Genomic DNA, 22534 nt, shown 5'->3' with positions numbered 1-22534 from the left:
GGAAAATGGGGCACTGAAAGTTGTTCATGGTTCTTTGGTAGTGATGAAAGGAGATCGTCACGGTAATCTTTATTCTCTTTTGGGGACAACGGTTATAGGTGAGTTAGCAGTTGGAATCGGTGGAAGTAGAAATCAAACAGATTGCACGAGAATATGGCACATGCGGCTTGGACATATGTCAGAGAAAGGTCTATCATTGCTTTATGGACAAGGTTTGCTGAAGAATATGAAGAAACCACAAATGGAATTTTGTGAGCATTGTGTGTATGGAAAGGCACATAGGGTGAAGTTTTCTACAAGCAAGCATAAAAGCAGAGGGTTGTTAGACTACGTGCATACTGATGTTTGGGGCCCGGCTAAAGTTACTTCCAAGGGTGGTTCCAGGTATTTTGTTATTTTTGTTAATGATTATTCCAGGTATGTTTGGATTTACTTCCTCAAACATAAGAATGAGGTATTCGATACTTTTAAGCGATGGAGAGCAATGGTTGAAAACCGAACAGGTAGGAAGCTGAAAACTCTACGATCTGATAATGGCACAGAGTACACGGATGGGGCTTTCAAGGAGTTCTATGGCCGAAAAGGCATTACAAGACACTGGACAGTTAGAGAAACACCACAACAGAATGGAGTCGCCGAACGACTGAATCGTACGCTACTTGAGAAGGCAAGGTGTATGCGCTCTAATTCCAGGTTAGGCAGAGAATGGTGAGCAGAATCGGTTGCTACAGCTTGCTACATAGTGAATCGATCCCCACATTCTTCTCTAGATGGAGACACACCTTATAAGGTATGGTCAGGGGAACATGCAGATTACGAGAAACTCAGAGTCTTTGGATGCACAGCCTATTATCATGTCAAAGATAATAAGCTTGATGATAGAGCTAAGAAGGAAGAAATTTACATGTATCAACCTGAGGGTTTCAAGGTTGAGGGTAAAGAAAGTCAGGTATGTCGCTTGAGGAAATCGCTATATGGATTAAAACAATATCCTCGGCAATGGTATAAGCGATTTGACTCCTTTATGTTAAAACAAGGTTTTTCCAGAAGTAATTATGATTGTTGTGTATACATTCGTAAGCTTCCTGGAAGGAAGAGAGAAAATGGTGGATAGTTAAAGAGCTTTTATAGGAAACTATTTTATTTATAGAAGTTAGGAAACTATATAAATGAGTAAAATCAAAATGTATTCAATCCAAATAAAATCAAAGGAATTCACATATCCATAGCAATTATTCATTTTCTTTCTTTTTTTTCTCTTTAGTAATTATATAGCGAGTGCATTATTGTGAGTAGTGTTCAATTTCATATTACTTTGTAGCTATTAGAAGTCAAAATTCCGCTGCAGACTCAACACTTGTAATTACTATTATTTACAATTTTCAATAGATTTTTTTTTTGGTGTCACAGATTCAAAGTCTAGATTTAAGTTACAGTTACACAATCATATGTTATCATAGAACTTTATGAGACCCTTATCTTAGGGGACTGTGTTTTAGTTTAACTGTTGTAAAAAAATTAAAGAAATGATCTTTTATATATTTAATTTAATACCACAAATAAGTAATAACACAAATAAATATTTTTTTTTGAGTTTGTATTTCCATAAAAGATTTTAGTGTATTTAAAGGTGAATATGTATATAACAACATAACGCATCCCAACTGTAACAATCATAGGCTTCTCCATTTTTACATACATAGAGATGGTAAACAATAAGGAAACATTTTTCCCCCAAACTTCACGGAATATATATCTTTCATGTCCTATAAGTGAAAATGTGAAATGATGTGAAACAAAAATAGAAAGCTTAAACACAGTGCATCTCATAAATGCAACTTAATATGCCATTGGTAATAACATGGTGTTCCGCCTAATCTGATTCTATTTGAACCCAAATAGACATAAAAAAAATAACTCTATACCACTTTGAATTGATTCGATATATATATATATATATATATTTTGTGGTATTGAAACGATTTGATTTATCTTAAATAAAATTCAGCTTTTCTGGAGCATGAAATAGTGCTGGTGATATACATATACTGACCTGGAATCAGTTTTTGAAGATTTTGCCAGTAGCTCCAAGCAGACAAGAAAACAAAAATAACCGCACTTAAAAACCAGTAAGACACAGAAATAAACAAATAAATCACAGCCATGCAGTGGGAGATAGGCCCAAAATCTCTAAAAAAGCTTCTTTCCAGAATGAAGAGCCCATATAATGAAAAAAGCATACTAACAAACTTGGGATGGTTGTGTCCAAAAAATAAAAAATTAATGGTTAGTTTATTAATCCGTTTAAGCAAGTGTTAAGGTTTGAATTTGCCTTGTGCGTGAAGCAACTCATTGACCTTAAATGGAACTTCGATCGGCAATGAATTAGTTCTTAACTTGATGGGCGAAGGATAAAGTCACCAACCGAGAAAAAAAAAAAACAGATAATCATAAAATTGATAACTTTAGTATCAAGCTTAGTCATCATGATTAGAAAAAAAAAAAGCTTAGTCATGAATCTTAAGGCTACATAATCGAGGGAACAGTCCCGTTAAGACAACAAGTAACATACTTGAATGCTTCAATTCCCATAGCTGGACCAATAGTGTTGGCAATTCCACAACTCCAGTAAAACCACCAAGGGAATCACCACTGCTCCCACTTGACTATATCTTAATCACTGTAAACTTTTTCTTAGGTTTAACTAACATGTATTAATAGAATGTTTTAACAATTATTCTCCACATATAAGTTCATACAGGTCATTTATATTCTTGCACCCTGCACGTTCTTCTTCTTCTTCTTCTTCTCCTGACACTTCGTTATTTTTCTTTTTCGTTATCGTCATCACCAACACCACCAACTCCTCCTCCTCCTTCTCCTTCTTTTCTCATTGGAATTTTTTCTCCTTTCTTCCTTTTCCTCCTTCTCCTCCATCATCTTCATCATCATGATCATCATCATTATAGCATCATCGTCTTCTTCTTATATGTATCGTCGTTATCGTTATTGTTATCGTTATCCTAGAAAATTTGCCATATTGATGATGCTGCGTGATCCAAAATTTTTGCCATAGAATTTTCTCAATGAGTAATACCCAAAATAGGTCTCCAAAGATTTGGCGGTCCAAAAAATTTGTCTCTCAGAAAAATTAATTAGGTCACAGGTCCTCAAGATATTAGATATATGTCATATAGGTTCCCAAGTCAGGTTGAACCGGTTAACACGACATTCTCTCTCCTATGTGGAGGTTGTAGGTGTGACGTGTCAGGTAAAGCAACACGCGTCGTGCTCAGGACACATTAGTCCCCAGACACGTGGCTAAAACGACGTTGTTTTGGGACAACGCCAAACGACGCCGTTTTGAGGGGACAGATACGTCTCCACTGTTCCCTGATTCTCAAAACTTTGACGTTTTAAAGCCAAATAAGTCTCCTAAAATTTTTGTTATAAGTCAAAAAGGTCCCTTAATAAGGGGCACCTATCTACCTATCTACAATAAGAGGGATATACAAAATTACGGAAACTATAGAGGGATCAAGCTCATGAGCCATACCATGAAGTTATGGAAAAGGGCGATAGAACGGAGGTTGAGAAAAGAGGCACAAGTAACAGAAAACCAATTTGGTTTTATGCCAGGCAAATCCACCACCGAAGCAATATACCTGTTAAGAAGGATGATGGAGAGGTATCGTAGTAATAAAAAGGATCTACATATGGTGTTTATTGATTTGGAAAAACCATACAATAGGGTGCCAAGGGAGGTCTTATGGAAGGTTTTAGAAAAGAAGAGAGTAAGGATCGCATATATTCGTGCAATTAAAGACATGTATGATGGGGCCACAACAAGTGGAAAAACTTAAGGTGGTGGGACAGAAGAATTTTTTATTGGTATAGGATTACACCAGGGATCTTCCTTAAACCCAAACCTTTTCACATTAGTCTTGTAAGTACTCACAGAGCACATCCAAGAGCCTGTGCCATAGTGCATGCTTTTTGCCGATGATATCGTCCTTATGGGAGAGTCAAGAGAAGACCTAAATAAGAAGTTGGACTTATAAAGAGAAGCTCTGGAAGTGTATGGTCTGTGCATAAGATGTAGCAAGACGGAATATATAGAATGTAAGTTCGGTCTGCGAAGGAAAAATCCTAATATAGAGGTGAAGGTTGGAGAAAATATCCTACGAAAAGTTAAAAGTTTTAAGTATCTTGGGTGCATCATATAGGATAATGGAGAGATTGAACAGGATGTAAATCATAGGATCCAAGCAGGTTGGTCAAAATAGCAGAGTGCATCTGGTTTTAAATGTGACAAAAAAGTGCATTCAAAACTTAAAGGTAAATTCTATCGCACTGATATAAGACCGGCTATGCTTTATGGTACAGAGTGTTGGGCGGCCAAAGGGAAGCACGAACATAAGCTAAGTATGGCAGAGATGAAGATGTTGAGATGGATGAGCGGTCATACGCGATGTGGAAAAGATGGTAGAATCGCATCTTAGGTGGTTTGGGGATGTGAGAAGAAGACCGACAGAGCACCCAGTTAGGAGGGTGGATGAGATGGAGGATGGACAAGGGATGAAAGGCAGAGGAAGACCTAAAAAGACCATCCATAAGATGGTCAAACGAGATCTACATGTAAACGGTCTCGCTGTAGACATGATACATGACAGAACTCAATGACGTCGTTTGATTCATGTAGTTGACCTCAACTAGTGGGGCAAGGCTTTGTTGTTGTTGTTGTTGTTGTTATTCATCTTTCCTTTCTTGTTTTACCTTCTCAAGTTTCTTCTTGTTTTACTCTTTCTTAACAAGAATAAAAACAAAAAAATCAAACAAAGAAGAAGAAGAAACACATAATGCTATAAAATTACTTGAAAGAGGATGAACTTACATTCATTCAACTAAAAGAAAGAAAGAAATAAGAAAAAGAAGAAGAAGAAAAAAAAATGCAGCATTAGAGAAAATATTTTTTTTTGTAGTTGCAGCAAATTTTGGGGTAAAACTAAGACATTTTGGTGTATTATTTAAGAATTTTTGGTGGATTTGTACTGATAAATTCTACATAAATCAAAGATCTTCCTCTTCCTCCTCCTTATCTTCTGCCGCTTCTTCTTTTTTTTTTTTATCATCATCACCATCTTCTTCCTTTTTTTCTTTTTCATCTTTCCTTTTTTGTATTACCTCTCAAGTTTCTTCCTGTTTTACTCTTAACAAGAATAAAAATAAAAAATCAAACAAAGAAGAAGAAGAAACACATAATATTGAAAGATTATTTGGAAAAGAATGAACCTATATTCATTCAACTAAAAGAAAGAAAGAAATAAGGGAAAAAATGAAAAAAAAAATGCAGCATTAGAGAAAATATTTTTGTGTAGTTGCAGCAAATTTCGGGATAAAACTAAGACATTTAGATGTATTGTTTGAGAATTTTCGGTAGATTTGTACTAATAAATTCTGCATAATTCAAAACTCTTTCTCTTCCTCCTCATCTTCCTCATCTTCTGCTGCTTCTTCTTCTTTTTTAGATCATCATCACCATCTTTTTTTTCCTTATTCATGTTTCCTTTCTTGTTTTACCTTCTCAAGTTTCTTCCTGTTTTACTCTTTCTTAACAAAAATAAAAACAAAAAAAATCAAACAAAGAAGAAGAAGAAACACATAATGCTGCAAAATTACTTGGAAGATGATGAACTTACATAGTTACATTCATTCAACTAAAAGAAAGAAAGAAATAAGAAAAAAAGAAGAAGAAAAAAAATGCATCATTAGAGAAAATATTTTTGTGTAGTTGTAGCAAATTTCGGGGTGAAACTAAGACATTTAGGTGTATTGTTTGAGAATTTTTGATAAATTTGTACTGATAAATTCTGCATAATTCAAAGCTCTTCCTCTTCCTCTTTTTCCTCCTCATCTTCTGCTGCTTCTTCTTTGTTTTTTATCATCATCACCATCTTTTTTTTTCTTATTCATCTTTCCTTTTTTGTTTTACCTTCTCAAGTTTCTTCTTGTTTTACTCTTTCTTAACAAGAATAAAAACAAAAAAAATCAAACAAAGAAGAAGAAAAAACACATAATACTGCAAAATTACTTAGAAGAGGATGAACTTACATTCATTCAACTAAACGAAAGAAAGAAATAAGAAAAAGAAGAAGAAGAAAAAATGCAGTATTAGAGAAAATATTTTTCTGTAGTTACAGCAAATTTTGGGGTAAAACTAAGACATTTAGGTGTATTGTTTAAGAATTTTCGGTGAATTTGTACTAATAAATTCTGCATAATTCAAAACTCTTTCTTCTTTCTCCTCCTCATCTTCTGCTGCTTCTTATTCATCTTTTTTTCTTGTTTTACTTTCTAAAAAAATACATAGTATTGCAAAATCAATAGAAAGAGGAGGAGAAAAAAAGTGCAGCAACAACAGTAGCAATGAAAAGAACGACGAAGAGGATGAAACACGCGAAGAAAAAGAAGAAGGAACGCAAAGAAGAAGGAGAAGAAAGAGGAGGAGGAGGAGGAACGTCGTGATTTCACGCGCACGTTATGAAAATAGATTTTATTGGATTAGGGTTAACTTGTATAAATTTATATACCAAAAAAATTTGTATGTGTAACAGATCTCATGGTTTAAATGTTTTCATTTAACAAATAATAAATAAATGTATTAAAAACTTAATCCTTTTGTATTTTTTTTTAAATCTTAATTTATTATCTTAACATGTGCCTTAGGGCACAAGTTAGATAAAAAAAATTTCTGTGCAATATCAAATTAACATAGGCAACAACGTCGAAACACACACACAGCACAAAGCAGAACAAACAGAGCAGAGTTTCTTTCATTCTACAATCTACACTATAACTTGCAAAAAGGAAGGAACAAAATAAATAAGATATCTAAGAACAGGGCCTCACTTATGTAAGTCCATATCAAACAAACCACATTCTGTGCCAAGTTTAGAAATGCAAGGTGCTCAAACCTCTCGCCATTTGGACCAAACCGCTTCAGAGACCTGAACCATTCCAAAAAAGAAACCGAATTTAGAAAGGGAAAAAAATCGAAAAATTTAAAGAGTTTCCTAAAGAACGCCTTGGTAGATGTAGCCATGTAGGCAAACCAAATGCCAGCTACGTAGAACGCCAGAACCAGGACGCGGTGGAGGCCGGCTCCGTGAGCTTCCATTAACGTAATGACAGCATTTTGAGGTTTATGAAGATGAATCGTGAATGAATGCCATTATATGTGCGAGTGTTTCGAGCATAGTTGTAAAAACCGAATCAGATCGACCGATTCGATCGGAAAACCAATAAACTAGACCCTAAGCCGCTTTGGTTATCTCTTGGACCGTTTAAGGAAGAGAACCGGTAAAAACTGAAGAAATCGATCAAAATTGGTGAGAACTGGTACAAACCGGTCTAATCGAATCGGTCTGTTGTGAAAATTTTCCAAAATGCTAAAGCTAATGTTCGAACCTAGAACCTTGGTAATGCAGCCTCTTTCTCTTACTGCTCAGCCACCATGCTTCCTACTATTACATATGACAAATAATAATTATATAGTATACATTCAATTACATAATTTTATAAATATCTAATTTAATTTAATTTTTTATTTTTTATTTTTTGAATTAATTATATTTTAATTATGTGCCATTATTAATATAAATATAAAGTTCACTAAAAATTTATTAATTTGCTTGATCTATTTCAATGCTAGTATTGTGATTAAGATTATTTGTTTTGATGCTAGTGTTAAAATCTACTGATATTATAGGTAGATGGCACGCTTTATGAATTAATTGTTACTCTTATTGTGTCAAATTAAGACACTATTATAGTAATACTGACAAATTCTATGTTTTTCTATTAATTATTTTTAGAATTTGAGACTTGATTCTTCATAAAATGTTAGTGTAGATATGTATTTTAAATTTTAATTTTAAGTTTTTTATTATTTTTTATTTACGTGAGACTAGTTTTATCGGTTCAACCAATAATTTATCGGTTAAACCAATGAACTAATAAACTAATAACTTGACCGGTTCGATCACCGGTTCAGTTCTGACAACTATGATTTGGAAGAAATTCATGAGTCCCTATTCTTTATTAATAGATTTTTTTTGTCAACTGCCATTACACACACCCCTTCCTTTTTTAAATGGGTTTCATATATCAATTTAATAGACATAGCTAGGATTTGAACTTCTTGCACCTCCTAACAAGACAGACATAGTTGCCACTAAATCAAGTCTTGCTGTGCTTCCTTTATTAATAGATTAATTACCTTTTGTATTTTTTAAAATACACAAAATATTTTTGCATTAAATGTTTATGTTTACAATATAAATAAATTAATCTCAAAAATAGAGCACAAAATAGTTTTTAATAAGTTTAAAAAATCTCAAAACATTCTTTAAAAAATGTTTAAAAATTTAAAATAGTCCTTTAAAATTATTTATATATAATTATTTTTAAGAACAAATCACGTATATAAACCATTGGCATGAAAAAATTACGTGTATCAACCAAATGAAATTACCTTACGTGCATGTCCCTAAAAAGTATATCTATATAAATCGAATGAGGTGCATTCTATTTACAAGAATCAATAGTAAATCGAATTAGAGTATTTTGATTTAGTGTGTTCAGCTGTAAATTGAAACAGGCAGTATCGATTTACTAGGGGAGCACATAGTACTAAGCTTACATCATAGTAATTCAAAATATACCAGTTCAAATTAGCACATGGTTTTCGGATTGCTGGTAAATCGAATCAGGGACGTTCGAATTAGCATATGGTTTTTGAATTAAAGGTAAATCGAATCAAGACAGTTCGATTTACATGGAAGGTGGCTCGAAGGTAAATCTATAACACCTAATTTGATTTACTCTTATTCTCGCTATATATGGAGTTCGAATTTAGTTCATTCGAATTACATTTCACCTCCATACTCTACCACATCCGAAAATCCAAAGAAACTGGCGCTATTCTACAAGTTTGATACCGTACAAATGGAGGACGACCCAAATCAAATCTATCGGTTGGATGGAGTCGCACATATTGGTGGTAGCGTGCATGAAGAGGTTAGTAAATTTTTATTTTTTTAATTTAAAAAATAAATTGTTGTTAATGATATTGAGTCACTTAGAACTTTATTATTAGAATTATTAGAATGTCTAAACTTAAAGTAGTAGCTAGAGTATTGATTTAAGAGTGATAGTGTGTTAGAGGATTGTTAGTGATATTAAACCGTTTAAAACTTGAAGTTTATAATTTATAGGCTTTGTAAACCTTGATTAGTAGTTAGAGTATTCATAAAGAGGTAAGAACCTTTAAGGTAATTTCGATTTCAAGCTTCGGATTATGTAGGTAGCAAAAGATTGGCCTAGAGTATAGAATAATTTAATTTATTTTAAAAATTGAATTATGAAATGTTATATTAATGATGTACAACAATTGTAGGAATACACTAAAGGGTTTACGGTTATGCTGTAAATAGTAGATAAACTATGTTTTGTTAAAATTTAATGTAAATATGGTTAAAGTATTTTTCGATTAATATTAGCCATTTTAGGTGAATGTTATTTTGTAAAGTGTTATGATTCTAAGAGAATTTTTTCGATGTCATGCAGCCCACCGCTGTATCTCGAGCATGAGAAGGCAATATGGTATGCCGTTACATGATGAGAGGATCATGCCGTACGTCCAGATGGCAGGCTTGGCCCATCTCGCGAGGCTCAACGACCACTGGTTTAGGTTGGATGAGCCGTTAGTCAGTGCATTTGTGGAGAGATGGCGTTCGGAGACTCATACATTTCATATGCCATTTGGTGAGTGCACGATTACGCTACAAGATGTAGCCTACCATCTTGGGCTCCCGATCGATGGACAGTACATTAGCAGTTGTCTGATGGACTTCGAGCGGTACATTGAGGGAGGCCGTCCGTCATGGACTTGGTTTGAGAAGTTGTTGGGTTGTTGCCACCGCCGGACTGCTTCGACAAGTTCACTGTAAAGTGCACTTGGATGCAAGAGACATTCAGTCATCTTCTAGAGCGCACAGACGAGGAGACAGTTAGGAGGTACGCGAGAGCATACATGATGATGCTATTATCAATACAGCTCTTCGGGGACAAGTCTGGTACACGCCCGCATGCGTATTCAGTGGCTGCCATACGTGGTGATATTAGAGGACATGGGCGGATATAGCTGGGGATCTGCCGCTCTGTCGTGGTTATACAGGTGCCTATGCCGTGTGGCCAACAAGCACGTGGTGAAGTTGGCAGGACCACTACAGCTCTTCCAGTCTTGGATCTTCTGGCGGTTCCCGGGTTTTAGGCTCGGCGGGTTTGTCACAAGGTACAAAGTTGATTATTAGTTCTTTTTTGTGCTCCTATTTTTTCCGATTTTTTTGTCACTTGCTGATAACATTTCTTGGGTGGTAGGTGGTCTGGTTATCAGCCGACGTCGAGCGAGAAGGGACCTCGAATTGCGCATTGCAGACTGCATATAGATTTACTTCGACCCGGCGATGTGAGTACGAAACAGTTTAGTCTTTTATTCTTGACTTATTTTGCGTGGTTACTGGAGATGAATCTTTATGTTGGACCCGATTGCCTTTTCAGTTCGTTTGGATGCCGTACAGCTCGCCAGACGTCATGCAGGTAGTGCATCCCGAGATATTAGAGTCACGTCACACAACATTATGGATGTCTACGACGTCATTGATATACTTTGTTGTCATAGAGTGACATCAGGTGTGGATCGGGTTCTACCTCAGCTTGGAGGAGTACAGTATCGGCCGTTGCCTGCACTAATACAAAATGGTCTCTAAAAATCTTGAAAATATCAAAATAGTCCTTAAAATTTTCTTTTAAATTCTAAAACAGTCCCTTTGAATATTTTAAATCTTTTTCAAAAGCCAACATCTTATAATATTTTTATGAGTAATTACTCAAATCAGTCTTCAAGAATTTTAAAAGTGGATATTTTAGTCCTCAAGAAAAATTAATACACAAAACATCCCCAATGTTTAACTCCGACAAACAAATCCAGTCCCCAATTCATTTTTCGGAGGAATAATTACCCAAATCAGTCCCCAAAAATTTTAAAATTGGACATTCTAGTTTCCAAGAAAAATTAATACCCAAATCAATCGTCAACGTTTTTCTCCCTCAGACATAACAGTCCCCGTCCATTTTTCAACATGACTCACTAAATTCTTCAAGTATTTATTAGAAAAAGAATATTAGTAGATATTATAATCAAATTAACTTTTAAGGTTAAATTAAACCTATTTGGTTTTTAATATAGTATTTTTAAAAAAAAATTATTGAACCATCCTCACTGCATACATAATTCTAAATCTAATAAAAAGAGATGCACTAAGTCTCATATTCTGTTAAATTAAAAGCATATTATTGTAGTTTGTTTAGTTTTATATCTTGTTTATACGTTTCATTTTGTTATGTTGGATATTCTCTAACTCCAAGCCAAATATGTCTTTCATTAAGAAGTGGTCTAAACATTGATTATATACATGTGTATGCACTTAAAATTGTAAATAAATATGTTCATACAATCATTATCATTGAAATTATTTGATATTTTTGGATTTAATATAACTTAACTTGGTGTAATAGCTAGGAATTCAGTATAATCAAAGTTATTTTTCTATTTTCACTTGAATCTCAGCTTGATTACCAAATTATCAATTAACTCAAAAAACTAACTAAATTTCTATTTCATAATAAATACCATACTAAAAATCAAATAGTTTTTAAGATTAGTATAATTTTTAACGACTTTCAGCATAGATAAGAGGTTATTTAATTAGAAATAAAATTAAAATACTAAAATTAATCGTAAAAAATTATCAGTTTATTATGCTGATGAATTTAACCATAAAAATATTAAAACTAACTCGTGATTATAAATGATAAATTTTAATAGACAGAATTATTCAAATCCTAAAATACTATAAAAAATTTTCAAAAGTTATCAATTTTCTGACACATTATTCTAGAAATTAATTAAGAATTTAAAACAAGTTAACTCATCGTAAATTATTAAAAAGTAAAGTATCGCTTTTGTATTTAACGTTTAGAATAAGTCTCAAAATTATCCCTAACATTATTTACTTTATTTTAAATTAGTCCAAAATCGCCCCAAAAAAAAAGTTAGTCCATTCTTTTTTCTTTCTCCAAATTTACTTTAATTTTAATTAACCATAAACTCTAACCCTACACATAATTAATCTTACTAAATATAACCTAACCTTAATCCTAAACTCCAATTCTTATGTCATCCCATCTTCCATCTCCAACTCTCTCCACCACCAATCTCAGCCTTACACCATCTGTCATCTACCAGCACGCAACAGCATCCACTGTCACTATCATCACCACTAGCATCATCCTATTTAAAGGTGTTCAGATTTAAATCGATCCAAAAAAAAATCACGAAAGTACACCAATTCAAACCAAAAATTGAAACAAATCGCTCAATTTTAAATTTTTTAGATTTTGGATCGGATTTATTGCGGTTCGGTTCGGTTTGCAATTCTGCTATGCACAATCAAATCGAACCGAACCGCATATATAATGATAATATAAATATTAAATATAATAATAATAATAACAGTATAAGACCCTTCCACCTTTTCTGGTAGCGCTTAGGCTATGTTTGGTTGGAAGAAAAAAAATAGAGAGAAAGAAAATAAAAAGGAAAAAAAGGAAAGGAAAGAAATTGAGTGAATTTTTATTTTTCTTAGATGTGTTTGGATGGAAGGAAAATAAGAAGGAAAGAAATGTTATAAAAAGATAATTTTACTATTGTATTATAAAATATATTAAAAAAAGTGAAGGAATAATATTAGAAGTAGAGAGAAAAAATAAATTCTCTTCCTTTTCTTTCCAATATTGGAGAGAAAAAAATTGGTGGGTCCTACCAATTTTTTTCATCCCTTTTTCTTCCTCTCTAATTTTTCTCCTTAACCAAACAATGAAAAATAATCATTTTCCTTCTCATTTCCTTTCTTCCCTTTTCTTTTCTTCCATTTTTCCTTCAAACAAATATAGCCTTAGCAGTAGCACAGCGCCGCACACACAGTCACACACCCCATGCCCATTTCCTACAAACACAAATCCTAACCTAAAGTGGAGCATCTTATGTGGCTGATTCACATAAAAATGGTACTAACAATATTAAAAGTCACTTGTTAAATCAGTGTAAAATTTTTTTAAAAAAAATTCACTTGATTCCACACAAAAAACACTTGTTATGTAGCAACTTAAAAAAGAAGAAGGAAATGGACTGAGTAATTGTTTGACTGCTATATCATTTAATACTAATTTATGTAGACAAAACCCTTGCTAAAATGATAATAGTAGATGCGTTTCCTTTTAGATTTGTCGAAGGGGAGGGGTTTCATTATTTCATGAGTGTTTTGCAGTCAAAACTCCATATTTCGAGAAGGATTTTAGTTACTAGGGATTGTTGGAACTTGTTCATGAATGAAAAACATAAGTTGAAGAGTGTTTTTATACACTCAAATCAAAGTGTGTGTTTGACCACTAATTGTTGGACTTCTGTATAAAATCTAAACTATCTTTGCCTCACTGTATATTTTATTGATCAAGATTGGAAGTTGCAAAAGAGAATTCTTAACTTTTGTCTCATTAAGAATCATAAAGGTGAAACAATTGGTAGGAAAATAGAAAAATATCTTTTAAATTAGAGAATAAGTAGAGTCTTTAGCATCACAGTTGATAATACTAGTTCAAATGATGTTGCCATTTATTACTTGAAAGGTAGAATGGAGGATTGGACTTCACATCCTTTAAAAGGTGAACATTTGCATATTAGGTATTGTGCTCATATTTTGAATTTGGTAGTGAATGATGGTTTGAAGGATATGCATTCTTTAATTAGCAAATTAGGAATGTTATTAGATATGACCGTGCTTCTCCTAGTCGCATGGATAGGTTTAAAAATTGTGTCAAAGAGGCTAGGATCCAAGACTGCTCTTGTGTGCAATTAGATGTCCCACTAATTGGAATTTCATTTACATAATGCTTGATAGTGATTTAAAATTTCAAAAGGCCTTTAAGAGATTAAATAGAGGGATGCTGAGTTTGTAATGATAAAGGGGGCATTTTAGAGAATGAAGATTGAGATAATGCAAGAATCTTTGTGAGATTTTTGAAGATTTTTTCGATGTAACAAAAAAAGTCTTGGTTTCTACATTTGTGACCTTTTCTTCATATTTTCATCACTTTTGTTTAATTCTTAGTTCTTTGAAGACTTGGGCTGATAATAATGACATATTACTTAAGGGTATGGCTATAAAAATGAAGGCTAAGCATGATAAATATTGGGGTAACTTGAAGAATATGAACATAATAATTTTTGTTGCTGTGGTACTTGATCCTAGATACAATATTAAGTTTGTTGAGTGGAGTTTTCAAAGGTTGTTTGAGAAGGAGGATGCTGATTTTTTATGTGGTAAGGTGAAAAAAGTATTCAATGACTTATTTAACAGCTATAAAGTTGCTCTCAATAATGATCAAGCACACCAATCTGCACAACACAGCTAAGATGTGGAGATGAATGATGGTGCCTTTGATGATGTTCGCTTTGCAGCAACATTTGAAAATGATGTACAAGCAAGTGAGAGTGTCAACACAAATGAAATAGATTTGTACCTCATGGAGTCCTTGGAGAAACCAGTTAATCCAAGTAGTTTTGACATTTTAACTTAGTGAAACGTGAGCTCTAATAATTACAAATATTCTCTTCTTAGTCAAATTACGAGGGATATTCTAACTATGCCTGTATCTACGGTTGTTTCTGAATTTGCCTTTAGCACTTGAGGTAAAGTGCTTAATCAATATAGGAGTTCTCTTATCCTAAAAACTGTTGAAGTTTTGATTTGTGCACAAAATTAGTTTTAAACCAATTCATTGCCAATTGATCTTGAAGAATCTTTTAAAGAATTTAAAAAACTTGAAAAAAGTAATGTTCTTTATTATTATATTTTATTTTATCTGCAAATATTGATTAACTTTACTACTTGATAATATGTTTAAGTTACTAATATTTATTTTATTATATTTTATTATAGAACTTGAGCCAATTTTTTAACTAGTAGATGAAGAAGACTCTGGTGATGAATCTAATTAGTGATCAATGCTTCACCTCTCAGCTTGGAGTTTTTTATGTTATGTTTTTATTAAGACTTGTTATGTTATTTAATTTTGTATTATTGAGACGTTTTTATACTAAAAAATTATAATTTTATCAAGACTTGTTGAATTTATTGAATTGCTTGACATGTTACTTTATAATGTTTATGAGATTTATGTTTTATTATTATGTTGGGTTGTTGGAGAGATTACTTTATAATATTTATGGGATTATCAATACTTTAGTAGTGTGCATTTATACTATGTCAGGCAGCATTAGCTTTGTAAACTAAGTTATTTTTTATTTTAAAAATCGTAAATACAAATCGATCCAAACCGCTTATAATCGGATCGGATTAGTTCAGATCGAATTTTCAAAAAAAGTTCATCCAAATCAAACCATACCACACATAAAATGAGTATTTGGATCGAATGACTTTTCTTTTAAAACCGAACTAAACTACACCGTGAACACCCTTAATCCTACCACCACCACCAACATCATTTACCACCATTCACAACAATGACTCTTAATCTAATTGTATGAGTATAATCCATCAACTCTCTTCAGTTCCAATAATATCCAGACATATCAAATGGACTCTTGTTTTTGTTTTTCTAAAAACCATGTTGATTTGAAGGAGCAACATCTCAATCATTGCATTTAAAGACTCAATTGAGAGTTGGAATAAGACAATGGCTAAAAGCCAACAAGAAAAAAAAATGATATACAAGTTGCAACATACCAAGATCCCTAGCACTTTCCATCTCAAAGTTAGATTCACCAAATCCTTAATTGAGTTAATTCGGTATTATACATATCAGTGGAGTAATTGACATCATTTATATATAAAGAAAGAGAAAACTAACATGAAATTACTCTAGGCAAGCCAATAGTCTCAGGGTAGAAATAAAATTAAACTAGATAGGGTCATTAGGGTGCTTTATGTGTAGAATATCGGTGCTCTCCTCATTGGCTGATACTTTAATGTGGTGACATGTTTCTTCTACAAATCTTTGCTTCTCTACGCTCTGCAGAAAGAGGCAAAAATATGAAGCTTAATTTAGCTAAAGAGAACAACATTTCATCACACATTAATTCAAATAACAAGAAAATTGTTTTCCAACATGATTATACACATATGCAACATCAGAATCTACTGTTTCTATCAAGAAAATGAGGTAAAGTACACGTTATGAATCCCATGCACAAATTCTACAAAGAATGATGCTAAAATATTCTCCTACTGTAATGCAGCAGGGCTCATATCATTGATGTTGGAGGGAAGATCAAGTTTGGAGATAAATCACATTTACAAGATGGAACTTGGATAACTTTTAATCACAAAACAGTAGACAATACTTTAATCCTAATCATTTAATAGTTTCAACGAAACAAATAAGGAAGGTGCAAATGAGTGGATTTTATTTCAAAATTTAATCCAAACTATTTATTTAGTTCTTATGGCTAATTTATATTCTCTTATTTCTCATATAAAGATAGTTTGCTATACTCACCTTATAGAAAGTAGGCAAGGAATTGTACATAAAATGAAGTTTTGGCATGTAAAAATAAATATATGAACCAAGAAGAAATGAAATATTCAACCTTAACTTCTATTTCTAAAAATAGCATCTACTCAATTAGAGTTATCACTTATCAACATAGTTATCAAATCCGGCTCGACCCGGCCGGTTCGACCGGAAACCCGGTCACCCGGTTACCTGACCGGGTCGAGCTACTCGTTGAACCGTCTATGCAACAGACCCGGTCGAATCCGGTTTGACCCGACGGGTTTAATGCAAACCCGGTGACCTGGCCGGTTAATCCAACCCGGTCCGGGTCATGTTTATTAATTTTTTTTTATTTTTTTTTCCCCTGAAACGGTGTCGTTTCAGTTTCAGACCCACCCCACCCCCCCTTTTTCAGTGAAATGAACCCTAACTTCCAAAGCCAACCTCGTGCCTTCGTCTCTCTGTCTCTGCTCTCTCAAGCTTGGCGTCGGCAACGGACAGCCTCTCACTCTCACCTCGTCACTCTCTCGAGCTCGGCACCGGCATCCCCTCACCCTCACCTCGTCTCTCCCCTCGTCGTCAGTTCGTCACTCTCAGTCTCTGGGTATCTCACCGCGTCACGCTCTCGTTCTCTCACTGCGAGTCCGTGACCCTGCGTTTGCTTCGTCGGGTGGTGGTGGTGGTCGTCTTCTCAACTAGGTGAGCTCCAATTTTCGACCCTGTTTTTTCTCTAGTTTAATGTTGATTTCGGTGAATCTGGTGGTTGTTGAATGTGGTTGTTGCTGTTTTATTTAGTTTTTAGAGTTGTTGTTGCTGTTATTTCTCTAGTTCGATGCTAATTTTGGTGAACCTGAGCAAATTTTGTAGTTGTTGCTGTTCTTTCTGTTTGTTGAATGTTGGATTTTTAGAGTTGTTATTGCTATTCTTTCTCTGATTCGATGTTAATTTTGGTGAACATGAGCAAATTTTAGAGGAGTTATTGTTCTTTCTATTTGTTGAATATTAGTTTTTTAGAGTTGTTGTTGCTGTTCTTTATGTTCTTTCTCTGATTTGATGTAAATTTCATTTAGAATTATTGTTGAATCTGGTAGTTACTGCTGCTGTATTTGGTCTTTTAGAGTTGATGTTGAACCTGAGAAAATTTTAGTGAATTTTGGTTGAATAGTTAAATTTGTTGTTTTTTATGGTGCTTAAATGTATACATGGTTAGTTGCATATGAAAAAACAAGTGTTGATTTAATGGTCCTAAGCATTTTCCTGTCATAGGTGAGTTAACTGCTTTGATGAGGTTCTAATGGAGTTCACTTTCTATTTTTTCTTTCTTTTAGCAGAAGACATTGGATTATTTTCCTGAAAAACTTAGGTTGTCTGGATAGAGGCACATAATAATTTTAAGAATATGCGTGATAGTTTGCTTTTACTTTAGGATTAAGTCAGTTTGCTGTTAACTAGTAATGCTATTTCCAGGACGGGTACGTGCCATACCATTCTGCCAGAATTGAGACGTGTTTGGCTGCCTCACATGACACTTAAAGGAAGGGGATTGTGTTCATGGAAATGCTGAATAATTGTTTGGAACAGATCTACATCAATCCCTCACATGTCATAAATATTGCATAAGGTTGTGGTAGATTTTTAATTGAAAAGATATTTGTATTTAGAGATTAATTTATTATCTTTTAGATCATTAGTTATGTTTAATATTGAATTATTAATGTTTGTAAAGACTTATATTTTAAATTTTAAGACATCATTTTAATTTATTTATAAAATTTTATTTTTTTTAGTTATGACCGGGTTAACCGGATGAATCAGTGATCCACCGGTTGAACCAGTAACCCACTGACCCGGTTATATGACCGGATTGATTACCAGTTCGGTTCTGATAACTATGCTTATCAATATCAAATTACAACGGGTGTAATGTTAATTGAATATAGCCATTATTCCATTCCGACATACCACTTATCCACAACGGAATGAGATATGAACCACATTTACATTGAGATCAAATGATGGATGGATGGTATATTGCCCGGAGTACAATTACAACTATATTAAAGAAACATTTCTATGAAATTCTTATAAATCTAAATTGGGTTCATCAAAACTTTTAAGGTTATCAAGATATAACAATGGTTGATGGACAAATGAGCCAACACCACCGTGTGAATTCAAATTTGCTGAAGGTTGCTCCTCAAGTGGCTTTTCTCTTCTGCAGTCGTTGTAGCTTCTGCCACTTGAGGTTGCCACTTGAGGTAGATCTGGTATGACAATCCAGTGAATACCATACAAACACAACCCCATTGTTTTGTTGAAAGCGGATTTCCACTCAACAGAGAAGATACCACAATGCTAACGAATTTGCGAGTGGTAGTAATGGTGGTGTTAGCCAAAGAGCCATATCGGCTTATTGTCAAAAAGATGAAGTTTTGGCCCACAGTACCACAACAACAGAAGAGAATAATATCCCATGCTGCCTCTGGATGCTGTTTGCAGAAGCGAACAGCCTCAAATCCACTTCCACTGGGCCAGCCAAACATGTAAATCATATTGTATATGGTTCCCCATAAATTCATTCCCAACATAATATTCCAAGCACTTGTTTTAGGGTACCTGAGTAACAAAAACCAGTAATTGCATTAAATTAATAATCGCACAAACACAAAACAGAACAAACAGAATTTCTTTCGTTCTACACTGTAACTTGCAGAAATGAAAGAACCAAACAAAGAAGTAAAACAGGGGCTCACTTATGTAAGACCATATCAAACAAATCACATTCTGCGCCAAGTTCAGAAATGCAAGGTGCTCAAACCTCTCGCCATTTGGACCGAACCGCTTTGTGGATCTGACTCATTTTAAAAAAGAAAAACGAGTTCAGAAACGAAATTTAAAAATTCGTAACAGAAATTATTGAATCAGCGTGTCTTACAGAGTTTCCTGAAGAACGCCTTGGTAGATGTAGGCAGACCAGATGCCGGCGACACAGACCGCCAGAACCAAGACGCGGCGGAGACCGGATCCGTGAGCCTCCATGAATGAAACGACGGCGTTTTGAGGTTTATGTACTTTAATTTCAAGGTTGCGAGAACCAGACCGGTCAATAAACCGGTGAGGTCACTGGTTCAATGGTTCACTGATTCGACCGGAATTCAATCGGGATTCAACCGGTTTAATAAAATATTAAATAAAATTATTAAAAAACCTAAAAATAATTTTAAATATATAAATTCAATAATTTCTAACTTAATAAAATTTAAAATTTCACATAATAAATTATCCATAACTTAATATTAGAAGTTCACAAACAACTTCAAACATCAAAGTTATAACTAAAAAAAAAACGCACATAATGACAAACCCATAATGTATAAAATGTATCATAAGCTGTCACTAAGCAGTTTAAGATTTTGACATAGTATTAGACCCTTTGTCACCAAATGATCAAGGTACATCCTTGCTAACCCCTTTCTTCAATGCAAAGTTGAATTTTAGCACAATAGTATGCATCAAGCTCATGATTATTTCAGGCATATATATCTGTACCTCCTTGTTGCCTTTTTTTTTAATAATCCTTTCAAATCCATCAATCCCAAATGTTACAAGTTCATAGGCTATATAACCAACCAAAGAATTGCAGCTCTTTAAGGCACAAAATTTATATTTGATCTGTTGTAAATATCTTGAATTTTGCAGTTCTTGAATATTGTCCTATCTCAGCAACTCGGATTCTGCCATCCTTTCGGGTCCCATCCAAACATTTCTCAAACATTTTCTCAACCATCCAAAATTCAACCAATTCCAATATAAAATTATTTTCAAAGCGAATCAATGCCAATAATAAATCACTTTTTAAAATTCAACCAGCTCAAACACTAAATCATTTATAAAGTCAGACTAACTCAAAATTAAACCGTTTCCAACATTAATTCATTTTCATATTTCAAATCATTTCCAAAGCCGATTCGTTTACATTCTCAAACACAGCTTCAGAACCAAGAAAGCCACTTTTCATAATTATCAACTAAATAACCTTTCAAACTAATTTCCTTTCAGCAATCACAAACTACTTAAGCAATCAGTCATTCAATCCAGCAAACAATCACATTTATAAGACAATCATAATCACATATATATGCTTCTCACGATAATATCTATTTATAACAACTCTGTAAGATAAAATAAATTTTAAGAAAACCCCTACCTCAGTTTACGACTTAGCTACGCGATAAATTCAGTTTTTCTCTCGGCCCACAACGCGGCAGTCTCATCCTCAGCTCCAAACCACTTTTGTGGCAGCCACAGCTATTCTAATCGTAATAAGAAATAACCGAAACTCAATCAAATAGCAAATAGTATCGCAAAACCTCAGCCACATATAACAGAACAGCGATTAAAAGAGTTTCAGAGCAAGAACGACTTACTGTACCAACAAGAAACTAAGTACAGCACAGCCGCAGCTCCAGCTGTTAACTCCGGCAAGCTCCAACAGCGGCGGCTTCAATCAGCAGCGGGAAAACTCACTGCCACAACATCATCAAACATATACGACTTAAGCGACGACTCTTACGGTAATAAGGATTTCAACGGACAAGGAAAGAAATCTGAAACAAGGCTAAAACTTACCAAGAAAATGGCGGCTCCGGCACTCGGGAGAAATAAACCCAGCATAAACGAACCAGAGCCGAAACCCAAACTGGAATGCGATGGGGTTTGGCAGCTGCAGGGGCGTCCTCTGGCGGCGATGACAGATCTGAGGCGGTTCTCGGTTCGCGATTCGACGGCAGCGGCAGAGGCGAGTTCGGCACTAGAGATCTGACAAAGCTGACGGCGATGAGCTCCCTCTCACGCGTTGTCTCTCTTCCGCGACGGCGCGATGACAGATCCGACGGCTGACGGCGGTGACGCGGTTGGACAAGTTCGGCGGTGTTGCGGCTTAACGGCGTGGTCTCCCTCCAAGGCTCGGTGAGGACGCGACGGTGGCGGTGGCAGCGAGGCCCAGCAACGCCGGTGCGCCTCCTTCCCCCCTTCTCCTCTCGGCTCTCACCTCCGCGTCGGTGCTAACAGCGATGGCGGCGAGCAGCCCGGGCCACCAGCGCTGGCCGTCCCCCTCTCCTCTCTTCTCTAACTCTGTTTCTCAGAACCCTCTCTCCCTCAACGTTTTTCTTTCTCTTTTTCTTTCTTTCTGCTTTTTCCTGATTTTCTGAAGCTGAGGAAAGTTGTTTGGTTTACGGGATGCTGAGGGAAAGGGTATGGCGGCGCTGAGACAAGGAGGAAAGGGAAAAGGTGTAATAAAATTAGGGTTAGGAGGGTGTGAGTTTGGGAATTTTGGGTAATTTAGGATTTTGATAAAAATTAGGTATAGAGATAGTTTGGTAATTTTTATAAAATTGGAGTATAAAGTATTAATATTTGAAAAATTAATTTAATTTTTAAAATTATTTTAAAATATTATTTGTGGTATAAAAGTACTAATTGATTCTCAATAAATTATTCTAATTGAAAATTTATGGTAATATAATTAATTTCTCTTTATCTTTAACTTAAAGTATTAAATGATAAAAATCTATCTACTTAATATATTAAAACTTGATTTTTTCCAACTAATGAAGGTGAGGTGTCGATCTCTCGTGACTCCGTTTTCCCTTCAAAATAAACTTTCCTATTCTCTATTCTAAATTATTTTATAAAAAATATCTTTATTATAGTTATATTATAATTAATCTACTTAATAATATACTAAAATTCGGTTTTCCCCTAACTAATGAAAGTGATGTGTCACTTTCTGGTGCACCCATTTTTTCTCCAAAATGAATGCATTTAATGAATAATGCAT

The 22534-nt window shown here is 34.3% G+C and overlaps 2 long non-coding RNA genes across 2 annotated transcripts; one reads left to right on the top strand and one right to left on the bottom strand.

Moving 5' to 3' along the window:
• Positions 17118-19179, top strand: LOC110268791. Its single transcript, XR_002357261.1, has 2 exons — positions 17118-17394; positions 18163-19179. It is a non-coding gene; the product is annotated as an uncharacterized LOC110268791 (long non-coding RNA).
• Positions 19421-22024, bottom strand: LOC107625160. Its single transcript, XR_001617090.2, has 5 exons — positions 21325-22024; positions 21123-21221; positions 20903-21008; positions 19631-19834; positions 19421-19546 (listed from the first exon to the last, which is right to left on the bottom strand). It is a non-coding gene; the product is annotated as an uncharacterized LOC107625160 (long non-coding RNA).

The sequence above is a fragment of the Arachis ipaensis genome, chromosome B02 (genome assembly GCF_000816755.2).
Source record: "Arachis ipaensis cultivar K30076 chromosome B02, Araip1.1, whole genome shotgun sequence".
In the NCBI taxonomy this organism is placed as follows: Eukaryota; Viridiplantae; Streptophyta; class Magnoliopsida; order Fabales; family Fabaceae; genus Arachis; species Arachis ipaensis.
The sequence above is the reverse complement of the archived record's forward strand: the minus strand, read 5'-3'. Positions and strand labels throughout refer to the sequence as shown.